This window comes from Ornithorhynchus anatinus, chromosome 1, assembly GCF_004115215.2.
Source record: "Ornithorhynchus anatinus isolate Pmale09 chromosome 1, mOrnAna1.pri.v4, whole genome shotgun sequence".
Taxonomy (NCBI): Eukaryota; Metazoa; Chordata; class Mammalia; order Monotremata; family Ornithorhynchidae; genus Ornithorhynchus; species Ornithorhynchus anatinus.
The window spans coordinates 46,731,249-46,757,205 of record NC_041728.1 but is presented as its reverse complement, the minus strand read 5'-3'; the positions used below and the strand labels follow the sequence as shown (position 1 = coordinate 46,757,205).

The window sequence follows — 25,957 nt, the reverse complement described above, 5'->3', positions numbered from 1 at the left end:
TATTGTTCACATGAAATGATAATTTTTTATGGTTACTTGTTAAGTGCTTATTATGTGCCAGGTACTATATTAAGCACTGGGGTAGATACAAGATAACCAGGTTGGACACAGTCCCTGTCACACGTGACTCACGATCTAAATTAGAAGGAGGGGATTTAATCACCATTTTACAGATAAGGTAGCTTAGGCACAGAGAAGTTAAGTGATTTGTACAAGTTCACACAGAATTCAAACTCCAGTGCTATGATTCCCATCTTGTACTTTTTCCATTAAGCAACACAGCTTCCCAAGAAAGCATGAAATAACCAATAAACAAGTAGTAGAAAATGTTCCAGCCTACCAGCATAAAAGGGATGTGTTGTGTTTAACAACTCAGCTAGGTGGGACATGGGAAGGAGCAGATGCCTACAGGACAATCACCTGAGTGTAATGGGGAGGGGAGGAGGAGGACAGGGATTTAATCTCCATTTCACACTTGAGGAAATGGAGGCTCAGAGAAATTAAGTGACTTGCCCAAGTTTACATGGCAGCATGGCCTGTTGGAGAGAGCACAGGCCTGGGAGTCAGAGGACCTTGGTTTTAATCTCAGCTTTACCCCTTGTCTGCTGTGTGACCTTAGGCAAGCCTCTTAACTTATCTGTCCCTCAATCTCCCTACCCAGAAAATGGGTATTCAAGGCTTGTTCTCCCTCCTACTCAGACTGCGAGCCCCATGTGAGACAGGGACTGTATCTAAACTGATTAACTTGTATCTGCCCCAGCTTTTAGAACAGTGCTTAACACATAGTAAGCATATAGCAAATATCATACTACTACTATTACTACTACTGCTACTATTACTATTAATAATAACCAGTGGAGCTGGGATTAGAACCCAGGTCCCTAGATTCATTCACTCATTCATTCATTCATTCATTCAATAGTATTTATTGAGCGCTTACTATGTGCAGAGCACTGTACTAAGCGCTTGGAATGTACAAATCAGTAGATTCCTACCCCATGCTCTTTTCACTAGGTAATTCTGCTTCATGCAGCCCATGAAACAAAGGTTTGCAGCTGAAATGACTATGGGCACAAATAGCCAGGCTTCATGTATGTGTAGTGTGGAAAGGACACAGAGCAGATCTTTTAAGTGACTCAGGAACAATCACCACCCACCCTATCAGCCTTTCAATAAGGACAACACTATGCGTTCTTCCCAGCTTCCAAGAAGTAATTGAGCCATCTTTTGTCTCTCCTGTAAGGTGAGAAGAAAGCTAAATGCCAGTTAGCATTCCTAATTGGTTCTATGAAAACAGAGCATTAAATAAAAGCGTGCTACCTGAAATATCCCCTCTCAGGGTCACACCTGGAGAGTTTCCAGTACTCTACCAATCTCGATTATGGGAGGGAGAGTCAAGCAGAGGCATACCCATTCCATTCCTAGCTTGGCAGTGGCTAGCGAGTGAAAGGCAATCTGCTACAAGTCAAAACTCACCCATGCTGGGCAACAGCAGCATCGGAGAGAGTCCAGGGTGGAGACTCAAGTGTACCACACAAAAGGAGGTAATGGTAAACCACTTCCATATTTTTACCAAGAAAACTTTATGGCTACACTACCAGAATGATTGCAGATGGAGAGTAAGGTGTTCTGGGAGAGATGTGTCCATGGTGAGGCTATGGGTCGGAAAAGACTGTTTCAACAGGGTAAGATAACACAAAACCTGAAATACAGATTCCCATAATAAATAGGCAAAGTTCAATAATGCATACCCAATATCCAAGGTACAGAACCAAAAAAAAAGAGTATCAAAAGCAGTCATAAAAAACACAACAAATATTATGTAATCAAATAACAATTAAATAGATGTTAGTAATAAAATACTTGAAAGGATACTTTTAATGAGCATATAAATAAATATTAATTTTCCAAATGCTATCTTTCACATGTAATTTAAAATAATACCCCTTAATGAGATCTGCCATGTTCTATGCTAAATAGATCTGTCCTTATTTAATGTGCAGTTAAAAGGGGCTTTAATCATTCTATTCAAGTCAGTCAAAATGTTTCAAAGAGTGAGACAGCTGGGAAGAGAGGTTTGTAAGCCAAAATCAACTATGAAATATTATCTTGAAGTGAGAGAGCACTTTAAATACTACTGGAACTAAAATTCAGTGGCATTATCCTGAAAAAGTATTGAAGATGATAGCTATATTCAGGGGGGGCAGTGGTGGTCCCAGGATACAGCAAAGTACGCAGCAAATTTCTGAGCCTTTAAGTTTTCTTCTCTTGAAGCAGTGTTCAGAACAAGAACTTGGCACTCTTTAAGAGGGTTTCCCAAGGGTGCTTAGGAGAAAATATTGGTGCCTTCTATTCCAGGGTGCAATTTAGTTGGGTCTCTTAACCACATTCCAGCCTCATATGGAATGAAGACATCGTGGTTCCACAAATCCTCTCTCAGATACATCTTTTTAGTCAGCCCTGGTGAAAATCCTCAAGTAGGTATACTTGGTCCTTTTAAGCTGGTGATTTTGTTTTTGGCAGCAGTGATTCTTTGCCACCTCAGAAGGACTTTGTAGGAACTCTCAAAAGTGCTCTGATACCAGCAAACTATGAAATATGGCTTTAAAGTGAATCTTTCCAAAATTGACAATCTAGATGATATGATGATTATCTAGTAACCAAACTTCACTGTTAAAAGTCATTATATCGTTTATAATAATGTGTGGTATTAGTGAAGCTCTTACGATGTGCAAGTCTGCCTGTCTCCCCCGATTAGACAGTAAGCCTGTCAAGGGCAGGTATTGTCTCTATCTGTTGTCGAATTGTACATTCCAAGTGCTTAGTACAGAGCTCTGCACATAGTAAGCGCTCAATAAATACTATTGAATGAATGAATGAATACTAAGTGCTGCAGGAGATACAAGTTCATCAGATTCCACATGGGGCTCACAGTCTAAGTAGGAGTGAAAACAGGTACTAAATTCTTATTATGCGGATACGGAGACCTTAAAGTGACTTTCCCAAAGTCACACAACAGGCAAGTGGTGGACCTAGAATGAAATTCCAGGTTCTCTGACTCCCAGGCTCATGCTTTTCTCACTCCTAATCTTTACATCTAGAAATGCATTTTAATTATTTTAACCTAATCAGAAATACTCTTGATAAAAAAGGATGGATTATTTATCCTGTTAAAAATACAGAAACTAACATTCTGCTTCAAGTTGTTTGGTTTGTTTTTTTTGAAAGTTGTAGAGTATTGACTGCATGCTTGCAAAAAAAGTTGCCCAGTTTATTTTATGATCTTGGATACAAATACAAACTGATTATTTTATGACTCAGTGAGTCAGGGAAGTGTCAAAAAACTAACTTCATGTCTGGGGCAAATAAAGTAATTTTCAATCAGGCAATATAAATTTCAGTTGTCCTGTAAGAGTCATAAATGGGGAGGATGTGAAGTAAGGTTATAACATAAAGTATTGCTTGCCATTATGCTCACAAACCTAGATTGTCCTTGGCAGTGGGAAAAAAGGTTGTGCTCCTAGGAATACTAAATAACTAGAATATCTGTTGTGACCATTTGGAACATAGAGGCTTAATACTGTCAGTAAAATGTACAATATCAATATTTGACATTCTTTACATATGTCAGAAGCACACAATTTGAATTTAAAACTTTCTAGAGAAGATAGAGAATTGGGGATCTGCTGCAGAACGGAGCCAGGAGTTCATCCATGATTCAACTAAATTAATGAAGTTTCTCTGTCCTTTGGACAACTACTCATGAGTGAGACTTACTTGATCTAAGCACCTTATACATAAGCTCGTCTCCAAGGTGATTGAATTATGTTCTGACAAGAAAATCCAATTTCCTCCCTCTCCTATGCTTTACATAGGAAGCACAAATAAAGCCCCCAGGGTTAAACTTTTTTTTTTCCTGGAAAAGATCTATTTTCTTTTCAAATTCCTTTAGTGATAACCAAAACTTCAATGGAACAAACTGCAAATTAATTCTATCCCTGGTATAACAGAGATAGACATCCATGTGATCAGCAATGAGAAAAGGCATGACTTGGGGGAGAGATGAAACAGATAGACATAGAAAGAACTGAAAATGGGCCTTGGGCTTCTAGGAGCAGAATACACAGAAGGAAGAGGGTGCTAAGCCAAATAGTCATTGACGAAAGAAACAGATTTCAAAAGAAGGGGTCCAACCAGATCTCCACAACCTCTTGAACTCCCAGCATCCTAAGCAAGTGGTAAGAATTGATGAGTTAAAAGAATAAAGGATGCAGATTGGGCTTGAGAATGCCACAAGCATACTTGTTCTACCTAGTGGAAAGAGCACAGAACTATGAGTGAGAGAACTGGGTTCTAATCTTGGCTCCACAACTTGCCTCCTTTATGACCTTGGGCAAGCCACTTAAATTCTTTGTACCTTAGCTTCTTCAATACTTGTTCTTCCTCTTCCTTGGTCTTTGAGTCCCATGCTGGACTCGGGTGAGAGTCCATAAATGTTTAATAAAAGCTACAGTATCTATCATTATAATCATTTATAATATTTCTTGATGTTTTATTATATATTCCAGGCTTGGGTCTAAACAAACACTAAATTGGGCAGATGATCTAAGTCTTATATTTAGACAGACTAACCAAATAACAGAAGAACTATAATCTTGCAGTTTTCTAGGTGTCACATTTTAGCAATAAACTATCAGATGGAAAGTGACACTAAATTGGACCTTTGAAACAATGGCTAAAGTTTACTACTGATTAAGGTTATCAAAAAAAAACCAACAACAATAAAACTGAATATTCCCTCGTTGCTTGTTTTCTTGATTAGGAACTGAATAGAAACCTATAGATCTTGTGCCCCAAGTGAGTTCTTTCCAATGAGAGGAAAGAAGAGTAGGCAAATTCTTTGTGCGGTAAGCAGAGATCTCCCTTAATTCCTTCTTACACTAATGACATTCTGCCAAGTCATTTATTCATTCATTCATTCATTCATGCAGTAGTATTTCTTAAGCATTTGCTATGTGCGGAGGACTGTACTAAGCACTTGGAATGTACAATTCGGCAACAGATAGAGACAATCCCTGCCCAATGACGGGCTCACAGTCTAAACGGGGGAAACAGACAGCAAAGCAAATGAGAACAAAACAAAAACAAGACAACACCATCAAGATAAATAGAATCAAGTAGATACACACCTCATTAACAAAATAAATAGGGTAATAAATTATATATACAAATGAGCACAGTGCTGAGGGGAAGGGAAGGGGGGAAGAGCAGAGGGTCGGGGGGAGAGGAAGGGAGGGAGAGGAGAGGGAAGGGGGGGTCTCAGTCTGGGAAGGCCTCTGGGAAGAGGTGAGCTCTCAGTAGGGCTTTGAAGAGGAGAAGAGAGTTAGTTTGGCAGACGTTAGGAGGGAGGGCATTCCAGGAGAGTGGAAGGACATGGGCCAGGGGTCGACAGCGGGATAGCTGTGAACAGGGGACAGTGAGGAGGTCGTGGTAGAGCAGCAGAGTGTACAGGGTGGACAGTAGAAAAAGATAAGGGAGGTAAGGTAGGAGCGGACAAGGTGATGGAGAGCTTTGAAGCCAAGAGTGAGGAGCTTTTGTTTCGTGTGAAGGTTGATAGGCAACCACTGGAGGTTTTTGAGGAGGGGAGTGACATGCCCAGAGCATTTCTGTAGGAAGATGATCCGGGCAGCGGAATGAAGAATAGACTGGAGTGGGGAGAGACAGGAGGAAGGGAGATCAGAGAGAAGGCTGACATAATAATCCAGTCGGGGTATTATGAGAGCTTGTACCAGCATGAGAGCCATTTGGATGGAAAGGGCGGATCTTGGCGGTATTGTAAAGGTGAGACCAACAGGTGTTGGTGACGGATTGGATGTGTGGGGTGAATGAGAGAGCTGAGTCAAGGATGACACCAAGGTTGCGAGCGTATGAGACAGGAAAGATGGTCATGCCATCCACAGTGACAGGGAAGTCAAGGAGAGGACAGGGTTTGGGAGGGAAGATAAGGAGCTCAGTTTTAGATATGTTGAATTTTAGGTGGCAGGCAGACATCCAGGTGGAGACATCCTGGAGGCAGGAGGAGATACTAACCTGGAAGGAGGGGGAAAGAACAAGGGAGGAGATGTCGATTTGGATGTCATCTATGTAGAGATGATAGCTGAAGCCATGGGAGCGAATGAGTTCACCAAGGGAGTGAGTATAGATGGAGAACAGAAGAGGTCCAAGAACTGACCCTTGAGGAACCCCTACAGTTAGTGGATGGGAGGGGGAGGAGGACCCTGCAAAGGAGACAGAGAACCAACTGCCAGAAAAGTAAGAGGAGAACCAGGAGAGGACGGAGTCCGTGAAGCCAAGGTGAGATAAAGTGTGGAGGACAGGGGATGGTCGACAGTGTCAAAGGTCGAGGTCGAGGAGGATTAGGATAGAGTAGGGGCCATTGGATTTGGCAAGAAGGAGGTCATGGGTGACCTTTGAGAGGCCAGTTTCAGTGGAGTGGAGGGGACGGAAGCCAGATGGGAGGGGGTCCAGAAGAGAGTTGGAGTTGAGGAATTCAAGTCCCTTCAAGATGTTAACTGCCTTCCTGAAAATATGAAAGGGGAAGATCTAGAAGCAGAAAGTGGATCTCTAGAACTGAAGTCCACTTAGAACCTTAACTGTGGTTGGGCCTTAAAGCTCTCCTGTGTTTCCTTTCTGTTCACATTCTATACCTATTCTCTTAGGGAGCTCATTCACTCCAATGGTTTCAAGAGTCACCTTCATACAAATGACTCCCTAATCTCCCTCACCATCCCCCACCTCTCTCCTTCTCTTGGTAGACACATTCCTTGCCCACAGTGAGCTTACAGACTAGAGTTTAGTCAGGGAAGGCCTCTGTAAGGAGCTGTAATTTCACAAGGGCTTAGAAGACAGGGGTATAATTAATAGTAGGACCTGTGCTAGTTGGGAAGCTCAGGTACCACATATGTCAATTAGACCCCAGGGCACCATACAGGTCTATTCCCAAGTCTTGGACCTCTAGGTGGAATATTCCTCCCAGGAGTGCCTGACCTTTTGCTTCTAGTTGTCTAGAAGGCACCAATTGTTTCTAAAGTCAAGGCGTGGCTCAGTGGAAAGAGCATGGGCTTTGGAGTCAGGGCTCATGAGTTCGAATCCCAGCTCTGCCACTTGTCGGCTGTGTGACTGTGGGCAAGTCACTTAACTTCTCTGTGCCTCAGTTCCTTCATCTGTAAAATGGGGATTAAGACTGTGAGCCCCACGTGGGACAACCTGATTCCCCTATGTCTACCCCAGCGCTTAGAACAGTGCTCGGCACATAGTAAGTGCTTAACAAATACCAACATTATTATTATTATTATTAAAACACAAAGTTAATGCTTATTAATAAAGCCAGTTCTTTACAGTCCTAATTTTAGGGAAATTAGACTGGTCAGTTTTTACTGTTTAATTCTTTTCAGTTTTGTCCTATTAATTCTAGATCCCTGCCTGTGAAAACATGGCTGATTAAAATGGCTGATGTGGGCTTACCAACCTCATAAGGATCTTGGAAGAGAGTCCCATAATTCCCCAACAACATTCTATCCAAAATGAGTAGTGCAAATACGTGTTATGGGAGAAATGCCTGTTTTTGAAAGCTTCATTATCTTAAATCAGGCATGATCTAAAAGCAGGAGCTGTGCAAGCATGACACCACATAATCTTTAGCTCTAAACCTCTTTGAAGACTTCCCTTATGCAGTTCACTATCCAAAGAATCTGCCTCATGTTTATTTTTTCCCCTTCTAAATAACCCTTGGGACCAGTAAACAGGCTGTGAGTAGTTGTGCAGGTGTGCACTCTCCAGATGCTGTTTCTAACCCTCTCCCTGTAGGAAAGTAATAGAATAAAGCCCCAGAAGCAGATGGGTTTCTTTGTTTTTTATTTAATAAAGATGTTAAATCATGCTGACCTCTGACATATGACCCTAATGCTAGCATGAGGAAATCCTATTAGACACTTTCCCTGCCTACACATTTTCCCACTAGCCATTGTTTGTTTATGGTCTATGAAGCAGTTTTCAATAGATATGATGTATTTCAATAGATGCAGTTATGTTTCAAAACATGTTGAATTGACATATTTCCAGACTGAAGTAATTCTTAATGTAAAATTTTATTTGAAACTATGCCAGATTTATTTGTGAAAATGCAACGCCTTCCCTAATGTGTCCAGTGAAAAGTAGCTAGGCTCATAAGACATGCTTTGTTTTGTTTTTAATTGTTCATGATTTCACTGGCCTCCATATGCTCAGAGTTGTGTTTCTGTGTTTTTTGGTATCTGTGCTTTTTATCATTTGTAAAATATTCATTCATTCATTCAATTGCATTTTTTGAGCACTTACTGTGTGCAGAACACTGTACTAAGTGTTTGGGAAAGTACAATACAGCAATTAACAGACACATTCCCTTCCCACAGTGAGCTTCAAATATCAAATCAAGGGGATTTTTTGCTCCTTTTTTTATTCTACCCTGAGTGCCCAATCATTATCATTTCAGTGGATACTAATTCAACCATGTTTATTGAGCACTTATTGTATGCAGAGTACTGTATTAAGCACTTGGGAGAGTACAATATAACAATAAACAGACAGATTCGCTGCCCACAGTGAGCTCAGTTGGGTAAGGGCTTAGATCAGATGTGTCCCACCCAAAATCCCCCACTGAACCACCCAGAATTATTGCTTTAATTCATTAAATTGCAAAATGGCAGCAATAGCATATTCTGACATCACACATCCTACAGGAATATAACAGTTTTGTATTCCTATTAGTGTTGAGGAAAGGGGAATGCATTTCTGGTTCAGAGGTAAATACAGATGTGTCATGACAGCATGCATATCTGGACAGGTCACTTAGCAGCCTTCCAAAGAGATTATGACCCTGCTTATGACTCCCATGGTTGAATCAATCAATCAATTGCATTTATTGAGTGTTTACTATGTGAAAAGCACTGCCCTAAGGAAATTAGGAGAGTACAATATAATAGAATTTGTAGTCATGTTTCCTGTCCACAATGAACTTACAGCCTAGTGGGGAAGACAGGCATGAATATAAATAAATGAATTATGGATATGTACATAAGTGCTGTGGGGTTGAGGGATGGGTTGATAAAGGGGGCAAATCCAACTGCAAGGGTGATGCAGAAGGGAGTGGAAGAAGAGAAAATGAGGGCCTATGCAGGGAAGGCCTCTGAATGAATGTTCAACCAAGCATTCTGGCTGCCGATGCAACCCTGAAAATTTCCAAAAGTATCAGGCTTAGGCCACCCAAAGATTGAGCACATCTTGGTTTATACATAGTAAGTGATAAACAAATACTATTATAATTATTAGTAGTAATAATAATAGATCCATAAGGAAAAGCTTATCCATAAATCAGAGAATGTATAAAGTTGTTTATAAATTCACAATAAAACTATATTAATTCAGTTTTTTTAAAAAATTGCAACAATTTTTTTATTGAAAAGTAAAATTAAATAGGTAGTTTCTTTTATGATTTCATGCAGGCAAATAGCTTAGTGAGAACTTTAAAAGTTAACAGGATGAAGAGCAGAAATATACTATTAATCTTTTGCTGTAAACCACACACTGATTATCAACTAACAAAAAAGGGTTTTTTAATAGAATAACAGTGCATATTGGAGGTAATAATAATAATGATGGTTTTAATTAAGTGTTTACTATGTGCCAAGCACTATTCTAAGTGCTGGGGTAGATACATGGTAATCAGGTTGTGCCACATGGAGCTCACAGTCTTAATCCCCATTTTACAGATGAGGGAACTGATGCCCCGAGAGGTTAAGTGACTTGCCTAAGGTCACACAGCAGACAAGTGGTGGAGTTGGAATTAGAACACATGACCTCTGACTCCCAATCCTATGTTCTTTCCACTAAGCCACACTACTTCTCAGTGGAAGTATTGGATGTTTCTTTCTTATCATCTTGATTATTTCAGAGTCATTGGTTGTTTAAGAAGGGACAAACCTATAAGCAGATTGAAATAGTTCACAGAATCTAGACCAAGCTGACATGGGTTATAAGACAGGCAGTTTTCTGACCTGGTCAGGGTAGTAAACAGAGTAGCAGAACAGAGTGGGGAGGCCCCTTCCCTAACAGCCCTGTGGCCCCAATGAGCTCCCTGAAATGGGGTATCTTCTTGATTGATTCATTCATTCAGTCATATTTATTGAGTGCTTACTGTGTGCAGAGTACAGTACTAAGTGCTTAGGAAAGTATAGTACAACAATAAACAAGACACATTCCCTGCCCACAAGGACCTTATAGTCTAGAGGGGGGAGACAGACATCAATGTAAATAAATAAATTACAGATATGTCCATAAGTGCTGCAGGGTTGGGGGTGGGGGTGGGAGAGAGGAAGAACAAAAGATAAACAAGTCTTATCTTAAATGGGGCTAGTCCTAGCACTGTAAGGACACCAGGCAAACCAACATCACCCAGCACCAAACAATATTAGTAGTAGTAGTAGTAGTAATATTATCATGATAATGACTTTATTTGATGAGCAATCAAATAATCATATTCACTGAGCGTTCATTGTGTGCAGAGCACTGTACTAACTGCTTGGGAGAGTACAATACAACAGAGTTGGTAGACATTTTCCTTGACCACAGTGAGCTTATAGTGTAGAGAAGTGAGATCTAAGCACTTGTGTGTTGAGCACTGTTGTAAGCACTGGGATAGATACAAGTTAACAAAGTCAGAAACAGACTGTGCCCCATATGGGGCTCACAAGTCTAAGTAGGAGGGAAATCAGTTGTCGAATCCTTATTTAACAGTTGAGGAAATTGAGGCACAGAGAAGTTAAGAGACTTGTCCAAGGTTACCGTGATCACTCCCAAAGAGGTGCAGCATAGAGAAGACTGAGACAACAGCTCACAACAAGACAGGCAACTTTAATACCATTCCTCTACTGGAGGGCTCAGCAGATGGGTGCCAGTCCAGGCACTGAACAAGGGCCACTTACACAGGTGGAGTAATAACACATCTGGTCATTTGCATAAGCCCACCTCAAGCCAAGACAGTCAGTTCCCCCTGGTCCTCCCAAAGGTGCTTCTCCCAAGGCAAACAGAAGCAGCACGGTATAATCTACTGAGCATGGGTCTGGGAGACCGAAGGATTTTGGCTGTCACTTGTCTGCTGTATGACCTTTATCAATAATAATAATAATAATGATAATAATGGTATTTTTAAGCGCTTACTCTGTACCAAGCACTGTTCTAAGCACTGGGGTAGATACAAGGTAGTCAGGTTGTCTCATGTGGGGTTCACAGTCTTAATCTCCATTTTACAGATGAGGGAACTGAGGCACAGAGAAGTTAAGTGACTTGCCCAAAGTCACAAAGCTGACAAGTGGCAGAGCTGGGATTAAAACTCACAACCTCTGACTCCCAAGCCTGTGCTCTTTCCACTAAGACATGCTACTTCTCAAATGATGTTTGGTAAGTCACTTCACTTTTCTGTGCCTCACTTACCTCTTCTGTAAAATGGAAATTAGGACTGTAATGGGGACTGAGGGATGGGGTCTGGGTCCAATCTGATTAGCTTGTATCTACCCCAGTTCTTAATAAAATACCTGGCACATAGTAAGCAACTGAACAAATATCTGTGATGTCAGTCAGATTTCATAGCTTCTCATAGGTGGTCAAGTAGGAAGTTGACCTCCTTCAGAGCCCAGTGGTCCCGCGCACTGTTCTTGGTCCTTTCTCCAACAGTCCTGCTGATTTCCATCTCATGGCCCAATCCACCATCTCCAGGTAAGGAGTGGAATGCCACGGAGAACAAAGGTAGATCCCAAGCCGCAATGGGGTAGGGGCTGGAAGTGTCCTGCAGATGCAGTAGCTCCAGGAGAGGATACAAGCCGCATTCTGGGCCATGAGCTAGGGGCCACATCTTGGCCCCTCCACACTGGAGTGATTGTGGGAAGAGGATGGTAGGCCTGGACCACTGGAGCCAGTCCAACCAGTGGAGCCGTGCCTTGGGCACATGAGGATATGAATTCGTGAAGAGGAAGGTGGGCCTGATCCACTGGAACTGGTCCGACAATGGAGCAGGGCACTGGGACACACAGGTATGTGAATGTGTGAAGAGGGAGTGTGGGCCTGGGACACCATGGAGTCATGAAGTGGATCTGGTCTGACAGTGGAGCCAGGCCATAGACCACACACGTGTGTGTGTGTGTGTGTGCATTTATTCATTCAATAGTATTTATTGAGCGCTTACTATGTGCAGAGCACTGTACTAAGTGCTTGGAATGTACAATTCGGCAACAGATAGAGACAACCCCTGCCCAATGATTGGCTCACAGTCTAAATGGGGGAGACAGACAACAGAGCAAAACAGAACAAAACAAAAACAAGACAACATTATCAAGATAAATAGAATCAAGGGGATGTACACCTCAGTAACAAAACAAATAGGGTAATAAATAATATATACAAATGAGCACAGTGCTGAGGGAAGGGGGAAGGGGGAGGAGCAGAGGGTGGTGGGGGGAGAGGAGGGGAGGGGAAGCAAAGGGAAAGAGGGCTCAGTTGAGGGGAGGGGAAGGGGAAGGGGGAGGAGCAGAGGGTGGAGAAGGAGCAGAGGGAAAGGGGGGCTCAGTCTGGGAAGGCCTCTTGGAAGAGGTGAGCTCTCAGTAGGGCTTTGAAGAGGGGAAGAGAGTTAGTTTGACAGATGTGAGGAGGGAGGGCATTCCAGGATAGCAGTAGGATGTGGGCCAGGGGTTGACGGTGGGATATGCGTGAACAGGGGACAGTGAGGAGGTGAGTGGCAGAGGAGTGGAGTGTACGGGGTGAGCAGTAGAAAGAGAGGAGATAAGGTAGGAGAGGACAAGGTGATGGAGAGCTTTGAAGCCAAGAGTGAGGAGTTTTTGTTTTGTGCAAAGGTTGATAGGCAACCACTGGAGGTTTTTGAGGAGGGAAGTGACATACCCAGAACATTTCTGTAGGAAGATAATCTGGGCAGCAGAATAAAGAATAGACTGGAGTGGGGAGAGACAGGAGGAAGGGAGATCAGAGAGAAGGCTGACACATTAATCCAGTTGGGATATTATGGGAGCTTGTACCAGCACGATAGCCATTTGGATGAGAAGAAAGGGTAGATCTTGGCGATATTGTAAAGGCGAGACCGACAGGTGTTGGTGATGGATTGGATGTGTGGGGTGAATGAGAGAGCTGAGTCAAGGATGACACCAAGGTTGAGGACCTGTGAGATGGGAAGGATGGTCATGCCTTTCACAGTGATAGGGAAGTCAAGGAGAGGACAGGGTTTGGGAGGGAAGATAAGGAGCTCAGTTTTAGACATAATAATGTTGGTATTTGTTAAGGACTTACTAAGTGCCAGGCACTGTACTAAGCGCTGGGGTAGATACAAGGTAATTGGGTTGTCCCAAGTGTAGGTCCTCGAAGTCCTCATCCCCATTTTACAGATGAGAGAACTGAGGCACAGAGAAGTTAAGTGATTTGCGCAAGGTCACACAGTTAAGTGGCAGAGTCAGAATTCGAACCCATGACCGCTGACTCCCAAGCCCATGCTCTTTCTGCTAAGCCACGCTGTTTCTCACACATAAGGGGCAACAGGCCAAGGTCACTGGAGCCGGTCTGACTGAGGAGCCAGGTCCTGGGACATGTGTGTGTGTGTGTGTGTGTGTGTGTGTGTATGCAGAATGCATGTGTGTGCACGTTTGCATGTTTGTATGTAAGAGGCTGTGGGCTAAGGTTTCTGGAGCCAGTCTGACAGTGAATCCGGGCACAGGGCACACACAGCCATGTGTGTTGTAGGGGGCGGGGATGGAGGGGGAAGGCAATCTTGGGCCACTGCAGCCAGGTCCTGGAATAGTGGGGAGCACTGTGTGCAGGCACAGAGGCTCCGGCACTACACGGAGGTGGCTCACGGGGTGGAGGTTCAGACCTCGGGATGTGCTGCAGGTGAGAGGTGATGTGGGGTGGGGGTGGGGTGGGGAGGAGGCATTGGCTCCACCATGGAAGCGACCCGGATCCTCTTTTCACCACTGAGCTCAGCTCAGACCATGGTTGGGAGTTGGGGAGGGCAGGGATGAGGGTAGGGGGTAGAAAATATGTGTTGTAGTCTGGGGACACCCCATGGTGGCAGAGGCTCTATGTGTGGGGCTTTGTGGCATCCAGGGAGGTGCAGGGGGTGGGCGGCAGTGGGAGAAGGGATGAGTGTTAGCTCCAAGATGGAAGCAGCCCTGGACTTGCCTCTCTGCCTTGGAGTCTGAGCCTAAGGAAGGCAATGGAATCAGTTACATAGCAAGCAATGGGCAGAGTGGGGATTAGAATCTAGGTCCTCTGACTCCCAGGCATGTGTTCTTACCATTAGGGCATGCTGCTTCTTGGTGGGAGATGTTAAAAGTGGATAATTCCTTTCCTTAAAGTGCCCTCCTCCAACTAATCCCAGCAGGTGTAGTTTTCCTGGTCTCAAATTGCCTCATTTTGAGTATGAAGCAAGTATGGTTTTAGAGCAAAACTTGGAGTGGAACACAGAGGTCTAGTCCATGGGGAGGATGGGACCACTGACCCCTTGGAGTTTTGATCAGGACTCCAAGTCTGTGGCAAAACCTGAGCATTTCCAGATACGGCTGAAAACATATTTATTATTCTATTTGTTTTATTAATGATGTGTATGTATCTATATTTCTATTTATATTGATGCTAATGATGCCTGTCTACTTGTTTTGTTTATTTTGTTGTCTCTCCCCCCTTTCTAGGCTGTGAGCCTGTTGTTGGGTAGGGATTGTCTCTGTTGCCAAATTTTACTTTCCAAGCACTTAGTACAGTGCTCTGCATACAATAAGTGCTCAATAAATATGATTGAATGAATGAATCAATCAAAGGTGTTTATTGAGCACTTACTATGTGCAGAGCACTGTACCAAGTGCTTGGGAGACCAGAGTTGGTAGACATGTTTCCTGCTAACAAGAAGCTTACAGTTAGGAGGAAGACATTAAAATAAACTACAATTATGACTAAAGTAGTAGCTTTATCTCTTAATATCTGTCCACACCTAGTTTCCACCCTTCCTGAAATCCATGCCCCTATCTTGTCCTGAGCCCATTGTTGGGTAGAGAGTGTCTCCAATTGTTGCCAAATTTTACTTTCTGAGTGCTTAGTACAGTGCTCTGCACACAGAAAGTGCTCAATAAATATGATTAAATAAATGAATGAATTAAAATAAAAAGTTGATCCCTGTGGTGTAAGTCCCTATGCCCTTTTATCCTTTCCTCTTCCCTCCCCCTAACTCTCCCACCCAGCTCAGGGCTGTCAGACAAACAGACAGACAGATTCACACAAACACAGGAGTAGAGGAGAAGGAGCTCCCCCAATTCAGGGGAAAGACTGAAGCTGGAATCAGTTGCCCCTCCATAGTGTCCGCTCTGAGGGACAGCTTAGCTTCACCCTCACATTCTGACCTGATGACATAAACCACAAATGTTGAAAGTGTCTTCTTCCACAAAAACTGCTCCTCAGTACTTTGTTCTAGCCTGTGTACACTAGCATATTTTATTTTTATTTTTTTTATGGCTAGAGAATAAAGTGTTTAAAGCAAGATTTTAAGACTCTTCTTAGCTACTGTTTAGCTTACTGTGCAGGTGAGACAGTAACATTAAGTTTTATTAAGTTTTTAATAAAAATGGAAATGAGAGATGATACTCATAGCAACATTTCCCAAAAGGGAGCAACATGGTGAGTTTTAACAGACTCCAAAGGTGAGGATATAGGAGATCAATTCCTGTCTTTCATATCCCCCAAATCAGGCAGAAATCTTCCTTGACTGGAAAAGGCTTTTCATTCTCTTCTATGGAGGTCCGTGGCTGGTTGCCCCTTAACTGTGGCAAAGAGAAGAGCTCATTCTGCTGTTAGCAGCTGCTCAGTACTCCTGGGGTCACTCAGGAGGTTGTGAATAGTTGCCCTAGATCCATAGTATTCTAGTATTTTGGGTTGCATTTGAACAAGGTAAGACTAAAGAGTGTGAAATTGAACAGGGGTGGCCTGGATCATTTTCCCCAAGAAAGATTTCTGACTGGCCTGGGAGTTTTTCCAACTAACGATTGCTGTTTTGTGTGGTGATGGCTCCTTGTTGATAAGTACCTCCCACTGCCAAACTCCCTGGTTTATGATGACCATGCTCACATTCTCCCAAGGGCCACTGCATTTAGAAAGCCGGGTCTAAAATTGATAATAAGGATACCTTTGAAACTATATGGGAAAGTGGTATGGATTCTATACACACAGGTTGCCTTTGCCTTCATTAGAAAATGTCAGAGAGAATGTTATCCACCCAATGGAATAATCAGCCACATACCAAAAATTCAGTGCAAAAAGAGGAAATGTTTGAAAAATTTAAGAAAAACTAATTATTTGTACAAACTAAGTGGAGTTTTTTGTATTTTAAAATTCTGGATCATAATCTTGTTTTGAATGTACAATTACAACCTTTAGGTCAATTTTTTCGGTGGAGTTACAGAACTTCGATGTTGGAATAAAAAAAAAATTGTCAAAAGCTGCCTTTAAAGCACTTAACAGGAATCATTCCGTGGAGAAGAGTCTAATTGAACTTTCAGCCTTCTGCTATGGTAAACATTTTTCCTCCAGCTGAAGTGTTGGAGTAGGAACCTCAGAAAGCATTCAGTGTCTCTAGTATCCTGTTGCAAAAAATTGTGTCATACAAGACAGAAAACATTGATTACTTGCTAGATAAGTACTATAGGTGGATGACTTATTTATGTGCTTTCAACACAGCAAGCTTGTGTTGTGGCTGGGACAAGCTGGGAGTTTCTGACTGGCCTGTAACCAGTGACAGTAGGTCAGTAAGAGAATCAGCCACCCTTTCTATTTTGATTGGGTCCTTCTATTATAAATTAACACTAAACACAAGAATATAGGGACATGGGAAGGACCATTAGTTTAACTACTTTTCAGTGGGTGTACTCTAGAGATAACACAAAAATTATCACCATGTAATTTCTCAAACTCAATCTAGAGAAGAATCACAGAAATTATGTGACTATCTTGTCAATCTCAAGGAACTCACCATAGCACAAAAAGTAATGAAAAGAGTTAGACATAATTGAGAGGAAAATAAAAAATCAAATGAAGTACCTATTGGGCAGTGATTACATAGCTTTAAGATAAAGGAATGAAGTTTGTCATCTAAATTCAAGAACAAAGCTAAGGTTTCATTTATCAGCTTGAAACATGAATGATTTTGTTTTCTGCCAACCTAAAAGAGCCAAATAACCCAGAAAAAGCTGCCATGCTATGTTTTCAAACAGGAAATATAATTTTGGTGTTTACAGTATTGCTTATTAAGGGATCTGGAAGGCAGATCTTCCAGCAGTATGGTGGGTGATGTTATCCTACTAACAGTTATTTCATGAGACTGGAATTTCTAAACTGTCACTTGTAAATTCAATTTTTACACATTCCTTTTCTCAATAGTTTTTGATTAAATTCTTCTATCATCTAAGCTTTTCTTTAGATTAAATAATCCATTAAAGTTTGTTGATCCTCTTTAGACATTTAGCCTCTTGGTAGCTTTATATTTTATACTGACATATTAAGAATTCAGCAGGTAGTTCCTTCATGTGCTGTATAGTGTTTAATCAGTGTTAGCAAAATGCTTAGAGATCCTTAGGTGAAAGGTGTAATAGAAACTCAGCATACTAATTGAAAAACAGCAGTCTTATGCTCACACTTTGGTGTTTCATCTTCACAGTTTAACTTTTTCCCATCAGTTTACAGCTTCACCTTGTTACATCTGTCAGAAGAGAGGTAGAAATGGCAAATAGTTTTCAGTCAATGCAGGATTGTGTTATATTTATATTTCACCCACAAACAGAACTCAGTTGGTTTTCCTGGGTAATGTTGCTGTTCATTTATAGCACTTAATTAGAACTGCCTTTTTTATCAGCAAAGTTCAGAATAAATGTTCATTTGAGAGAGAAAGAGGGAGAAACAAAGAGAGAAAGAGAGAGAGAGAGAGAGAGAGAGAGAGAGAGAGAGAGAAGGGAAGAAAAACTGTTGCATTTAATCACACTAAACAAATTCTTTAGACAATTTGTTCAGAAATTCCCATAATTAGGGCTTGCCCTCCAGGTAATGTGATGATCTGATTTACCAGAGGGCATAAATTAGGGACATTATATAATTAACACTAAGACCACAAATGGAAGGAACATCTGGGTGTTTTGAGGGAAGGAAATAAACAGCTCCTCTTTGGCTTCTTTATATATATATATATATACACATATATGATTTTTCTACGTACATTATGTGAAAACTGATGACACTGAGTATTGTTTTGAGAGATGCACCTGACTTTATTTTTTATTTTTTATGAAATGACTTTTTTTGGCATTCAAGGTTGGAGAAACTCTAGGTTACCCTAAATTGGGAAGTACTGAGATACACAAATTTGTTTCATCTTAATGACAATGAAAACTTAGGAAATTAACAAAAGGTTCTCTAAATGTCACTGATGAGTATATATTCAGCCATTTGCTTATGGTGAGACAAGAGAAAAAAAAGCTTTTTTATCATCTTCCATCTAACACAATTTCCTGCTTCAAACTCCACTTACCCCACCTTCCCAAAAGGAATATAAGAAAGTCACAAAACTCCTGTGGCAACATGGATAGATTCCTCATGATAATAATAATTGTAATCATAATAATATATTTTTTTAATCCTTTCTAAATGCCAAACACTGTACTAAGCCCTGCAATTAATACAGTATAAAAGATTAGACACAGACTCTGTCCCACAGGGAACTCTCAGTTTAAAAGGGAGGGAAGACTGATATTAAATTGGTATTAAAGGGTACTTTTGGGTTATTACAGATGAGGAAGCTGAGGCACAGAGAAGTTAGTTAACATGCCTATGTTAGTTAACATAGCAAGCAAGGTCAGAGCTAGGATTAGAACCCAGATCCTTCGGGGTGAGGAAGATGTGGCACACTTGAAATTGATGCAGCATAGGTTCATCCCATCCATTCAACACACCCAGTGCTTAGAACAGTGCTTGGCACATAGTGAGTGCTTATTATCAACAGGACTCAGATGCCCATCACCCACTTAGAAATGCTCATGGTGAGGGGGCAGAAAAGACCATTTCTTGGCAGTACCTCCACCATCTTCTCTCCACATTTGCCTCGACCCCCGAGTTCCACCTCTGAGCCTGGGCAAAAGAAAAGAATATATGGGGGATGTGCATTCCAAGATAAGCTTCAGGCATTAAATTTCCCCCTTATAGACTCTAGTGATTCATAAGCCACCTGAGTCTACAGCTGTGGATCTCACTTTCTGAAGCATCCTTGTTGAGGTAGAGTGATCCTGTACCTGGCAGCAATAGAAGGTATAAAGTCAATTTTCTATACTCATTATTAATGATTTTAAGTTGTTTAAATGACTCAGAGGCAAGACTACACACTTACAAATCACCTACATCAAACTTAAATGTCATTATCATTTGTTTCTCAGTGTTAAAATGATCTCACTTAAGCTAAAGAATAGAACATGTACTAAGTACAAAATAACCCAAGGTCTTTTAAAAAAAAAATCATTTTATGTGATCCCTTTAAATCTTAGGAATCACATCAATGATGTAAAAAAAATCACTACTTATTGATGTAGTGCTCTGTGTTTATACGGTAATTTATATACCTGATAAAACGTGACTCAGAGCTATTTTGAGATCTGGCCAGTTTGGTAAGGCTAGTTACTTAAAGACCAAATCCTCTTTTCATGGTCCATATGAAACTTCCATTGTTCTTGAGTTCCACTAGTTAAATAAGATGAGCTGCCAGTTTTGGTGTGGCAAGCTATAAAACCCAAGCACAGCTCAGTCATTTGGAAGTGTCTTCGAAATCTGCCAGTGCACTTCTCCTCTTGACTTGTAACACTCCTGGGATTTACCAAAATGGTATTTATCATTCTTGTTGAATCAAGATTAATTTTATAAAGGGAAAAACGCATCTCTTTACTCACTTGCTGTTACCCTAAATTAGAAATCACAACCAATTCCTCAGTCTTTAGACCATATAAATCCACTGTGCATTGAACTATTTGCATGTACAATGATGGGTGAACATACGAAAAGAGTGATGGCCAGTCTCATTTACTGAAAGAAATGCATTCATTTTTACGGAGAGTCCTGAAGCCACAGCATAATTGGTTTTACTAAGTAGCTAGAGAGGTTATGTAATCAGTATGAATAATCCTTGTAATTCTGGAGACCAGGCCTCCATTTAACTAACTGAGATAACCAGGTCTTTCAAAACCCATCAACTCCCTAGTTCCATGGTGAAGCAATTAATACAACAGAGTTAAAATGTTAATCTTTATTAGATAGTTGAAAAATCTGATTTAATAGTTTGTGGTGTTTTGATTTGAATTTTGTGCAAAGTGTAAAACCTAATCACTGCCAAAGCAACAAAAATATGCAGTATCTCTGAAACTCTAAAGTGAGAGCACTATACAGCCAAACCTGTACATAGGCTAAAACAATTGACTCATGAATTCAGGCAATAAAGGGGTGGGGGTAAGTCTTGCACAATGTCAATGGAATTTTAATTATATCACATTTTTTTCTAACCTCCCCCCCATGTTTTTATCATTATTTAGGCTAGGAAGCAGATAATGAAATTATCACTGAATTGTTTTCCTTGAGAATTCTGTCTACCTTAATTCATTCTCCCTCCCAGATTGAAGACGTGCTACTGAAGGAATTTACCAAGTGCGGAAGCCAGAACTAATTAAAACAATAGCTATGTGGCCCACCCAAAGTATTCTAAAAAAATCTCTGTCTGGAAGTTATCAACTAATCTCTCTGCCTTTCTCTTATCAGTTCATGATAATACACAATTGTCACCAAAGAGTGGGAAATCTAAATGCTTCATGGAGAGCTGTTGGAAAGTTTAGCCAGTCAGATTCATTCCCTAAAGAGCAATACTCTGAGGTCAATCCCACCCAGTAAGCAAATGAAAAGGATGATGAATTAATTGGATGAATATGGGTCAAGATAAAGCCAGTTCACACAGGCAGTTCAGCATAAATGACCCCAATTTGATTGGTGCAGTATCAAAAAATGTTTTTATGCTTTATGTAGTGAAGATTTTTTCTGACAAAACATACTGAAAAAACTACATTGGAAAGCCTGTGATGATGATGATGATAATGATGACAATAATAATAATGATTTGGTAATTGTTGAGTGCTTACTGTGTGTCAAGCACTGTTCTAAGCACTGGGGCAGATACCAGACAATCAGGTGGGACACAATCTCTGATCCACATGGGGATCACAGCCTAGGAAGGAGAAAAAGTGTTGGAGACCCATTTTACAGATGAGGAAACTGAGGCACAGAGAAGTTTAGTGACTTGTCCAAGGCCACACAGCAGACACCAGACAACTGAAGGAGCTGGGGTTAAAACCAGTCTTCTGGCTCCGAGACCCATGCTCTTTTTACTAAGCCATGCACCTTCAAGTCATAAACGAGATAGCATTATTTTTCTTTAATTGTAGTCACTGGGATTTCAGTCATCATGTATAATTGCTCACTTGTGGCAACAAAAATGAAAAGAAAAGTGGAATTGAGCATGATTTTAAAGCCTAAGGAGAGAATGAGGATATTACTTGATTTACTTCAAAATACATATTATTATTCTTATCTTGTTTCACAGAAGAAAAATCTGAGTGACAGCAAAGTCTGCTCTCAATGGTAAAACACAGAAGAAGGATACTGGATAATTGAGAGCAGTGATCTAGGTTCCTCTCTTTTCTTCTGCTGTGGTTTAATCATCCCATTGTTATTTAGCACTCCTACCCAAGTAATTACCAGCAGCTCTGGTAAAATACTAGGTGCTGGAGGAGGTTTGAATTGGACAGAATGGAGCATCTCCCTATACTATAATTAACAAAAAATTAGTGGCAATTAGTGACAAAAGACAAAATATTTAGGCCTTTCTAGACAAATATTCTTTGATTCTCTTCCATTGGTTTCTGTCTTTATTTGCTTAAGGCTTTATTCAAAACCATTTTTTTTATCTTGCTAGAATAGGTTGGAAAGGAGACATTGCTGTAGAGGCATTCTGTTTTTTGTATTGAATATTGCAGAACTTCAAATCGACATTTGCATGTAGCTTTGGAAGATCAAATAATCAAATTATATGGCAGCCTTCACGGCATAATTACAGAATTTACATTCTTACGGCCATGGTTTTGCACTAAAGAGGGATGGTGTTATTTCAATACACGTGGTTATAGACATCTTTCTTTTTCTTTTTTTAAGTGTAATTCCAGTCATAGTACTACTGAAGAAAAGCAAGAGGATGTGAAAGGAAAATATAACTGGCAATTCAGACTGACACTGAGTTTATTTTTACTGCACCAAATGAATGAGGTCCAAAGGAATTAAGGCTAGAGGTAAATAGGATTTTTAAAAATATCTTTCCACCTCTGTGGTTTCATATTATATTGCTGCATAGTAGGGAAGTTTCCTTTTATACATATAAAATAATCATCTTGAAAGAGTCCTTAAGAAAACAAATAACTCCCATCCACACACACTCTGAAAACAACAAAAGTGCCAATCAGTTTTAAACCAGTCATTTATTCTAGCCAAAAAGAATCCTTAATTTAAGAGCTCCCCAGAGAATTTGTGAATCTTTGTTTACCTCTTTGTAAACTAGTTAGCATTAATGGCCCTCCACAGGCCTGACACAGCTGCACAGCTGGTATTCTTTGCTGAAAGAGAAATAGAGCTGCTAATGATGAGAGGGCCCAATGACACTTACCCTCAAAGACTGTGACTCACACTGTTGACAGGAGACAGCCAAATACAGATAGGACGTGATGGGCAGTTGCTGCAGGACCAATCTCTAAGACAATTGTCAGCCCCTAGCTTTCAGCTCAGATCCCAAAGAAGAATGCAAGGATCCATAAAAAAATTTGAAATTGTGGTACTTTATTCATCCATTCATTCAATCGAATTTATTGAGTGCTTACTGTGTGCAGAGCACTGTTCTAAGCGCTTGGGAAGTACAATTCAGCAACAGAGACAATTTTTGCCCACAACGGGTTCTCAGTCTAGAAGGGGGAAAAAGACACCAAAACAAGTAAACAGGCATCAGTAGCATCATTATAAATAAATATAATTATAGATATATAGACATAATTAATAAAGATAAATATAATTATATATTATAAATATGTACAAATGCTATGGGGCGGGGAGGGAGTAGAGCAAAGGGAGCGAGTCGGGGCTAAGGGGAGAGAAGGGGGGCAGAGGAAAAGGGGATCTTAGTCTGGGAGGGCTTCCTGGAGGAGGTGAGCCTTCAGCAGGGCTTTGAAAGGGGGAGGTTGTGCTAGTTTGGTGATTAGAGGTGGGAGGGCATTCTAGGACAGAGATAGGACATGGGCCAGGGGTCGAACATGTGCCAGGTGCCGAGGGTGGGACAGGTAAGAACGAGGCACAATGAGAAGGTTAGTGCCAGAGGAGTGGATTATGCGGACTGGGATGTAGAAGGAGAGAAGAGAGGTGAGGGAGGGGGCAAGATGATGGAGAGCTTTGAAGCCAAGAGTGAGGAATTTTTGCTTGATACGGAGGTTGATAGACAACCACTGGAAACTCTTGAGGAGGGGGGTGAGATGCCCAGAGTGCTTCTGTAGAAAGATAATCCGGGCAACAGAGTGAAGTATAGACTGAAGCAGGGAGAGACAGGAGATTGGGTGATCAGAAAGGATGTGGATGCAGTAATCCAGTCGGGATATGGTGAGTGACTGTATTTACAACAGCACTAAAAATGTGTTGGATATCGTCTGGAAAAAATATAGCTGTATAGAATTTCCTATATACCTTCTAATTTGAAATTCTTAAAATTATATTTTAACCAGAGAGACTTTCTGGATGTCTATATATGTATGCATCTTGCTCTGCAACCTTTGGACACCTGACATTTTTCCCACCCCCAACCCCACAGCAGCATGGCTCACTGGAAAGAGCACGGGCTTGGGAGTTGGGGGTCATGGACTCTAATCCCGGCTCTGCCACTTGTCAGCTGTGTGACCTTGGGCAAATCACTCAACTTCTCTGTGCCTCAATTACCTCATCTGTAAAATGGGGATGAAGACTGTGAGCCCCACATGGGACAACTTAATTATCTTGTATCTACCCCCGCACTCAGAACCGTGCTTGGCACATAGTATGCACTTAACAAATACCAACACATCTTTACATTATATACTATAAATTCCTATTTACTCATAACAATGTCTGTCTCCCCCTGCAGACTGTAAGCTCCTTATGGTCAGGGACTATGTCTGCTAATCCTGTTGTAATGTACTTTCCCAAGTGTTTAGTATAGTGCTCTGCACATAGTAAGCACTCAAAAATATTACATATATAGCTCATTAGGTTTTTGCATAACATTTCAATACAGGTGATGATTGCTATAAAACACAAGGAAGAGTTACAGAGGCTTTTTTTAACTGTGTTGGGAAATACACACCAGATCTAGCAAAGAAACAACATGCTTAAGATCTATCCTAAGATAAAATGTAGTGGTCTGAGGAGGATATATTGTCATCAGAAAAGTTTAAGAGGGCAAAATCATTTTAAAAGTGTATCAACATTGAGTTATTTTGATACTAATTAATAAATCAAAAATCTCAGAAAAGCCTTCAAAACAAAGGCTAGCAGCAATAATTATACAGAAATACAGAACAGTGAAGAAAAGTCTTATTCTTCTAGGTTGGTAACAGTGACAGACATTAGGTTCAGATAAAAACAGTGTTAGTACTTAGTGCTCTTTCCTCTAGACCTGGAACTGAGCTCTAACCAACCTCATCACAAATTAAGCAATTGACACCTAGACAATAAGAAGAAAAAAAACATGCTATCAATCAATGCTATTCAAGTGCATATTGTATCAGAGCACTGCATGTACTAAGCTCTTGGAAAAACTGCATACAATAGAGCTGGTAGACACCACCCCTTGCCCTCAAGGCCTTACAGTCTAGTGGAAGTTCTGGTGCACATGTAAATAGTTTAAAGGAGGATAATCAAATTCAGTGGTTCACTTAATAAATCTCCTGAGAACAAGGGTGGTTGTATGTGGGAGGGTGTGCCAAGACTGCATGAAATTAAAACAGAAATCTGAGACTGGAACCAGTGTGCGCCACAAGATTTTGGGAAAAAAATTGAATACAAAGACATTGAATGAGAAGAGCCCAAACAAACTGGGAGTACTGGTAAAAACATGAGAGATAATGAGGACAAAGAAAATACAGAACAAGTTATTTTAAGATGTTCGAGTCAGAAGGCAGCTTGAGTGACTAATTGAAACCATAAAATATTGGAATTACATGTTCATTATAAATATATTAGTGTCTATTATAAAGGGAAAGATGATAAGAAAGTACTGTATATTCATAAAGGAAGGGGAAGCTCTAAAGCCAGGAAGAGCTAGCAGAAGGCTAAATAAATCATATAAATAAGTTGTTTAATTGAGCAAGCAGTAACTGTTTTGACTATCTTTGAAGCTGTAGTGGAAAGGTTTGTGAGGAGCAATACCGACCTTTTTTTTTTTTTTTAAGGTGAAAATATTTAAGCTTGAAATGAATTTGCGCTGCCTAAATTTGTTGTCTGCTTCTCACTCACACATCACCTTTATAACCTAAAGATTAAGTATTTCATATACTTTACACTCTGACTTAAGTCTGAAAGAGGATGATTTCTGCCCATCTGGTATTGTGTTTCATCCAAAAACAACTGGCTTGAAAATGTCTGCAGCCTCTCCCATGCTTTCCTTAACCATCCATATGCTGAGACCTGGTCAGCAGACCAGAACATTGATTTTGCTGTTGAGTGATTCCAACTCTTTAGTTCC

At 40.8% G+C, this 25,957-nt stretch overlaps 1 non-coding gene across 1 annotated transcript; it reads left to right on the top strand.

The window, feature by feature from the left end:
• The first annotated feature begins 1,329 nt into the window (after positions 1-1,329).
• Positions 1,330-1,466, top strand: LOC114817823. The gene has a single exon (XR_003765679.1). It is a non-coding gene; the product is annotated as a small nucleolar RNA SNORA7 (small nucleolar RNA).
• Positions 1,467-25,957: the final 24,491 nt, after the last annotated feature.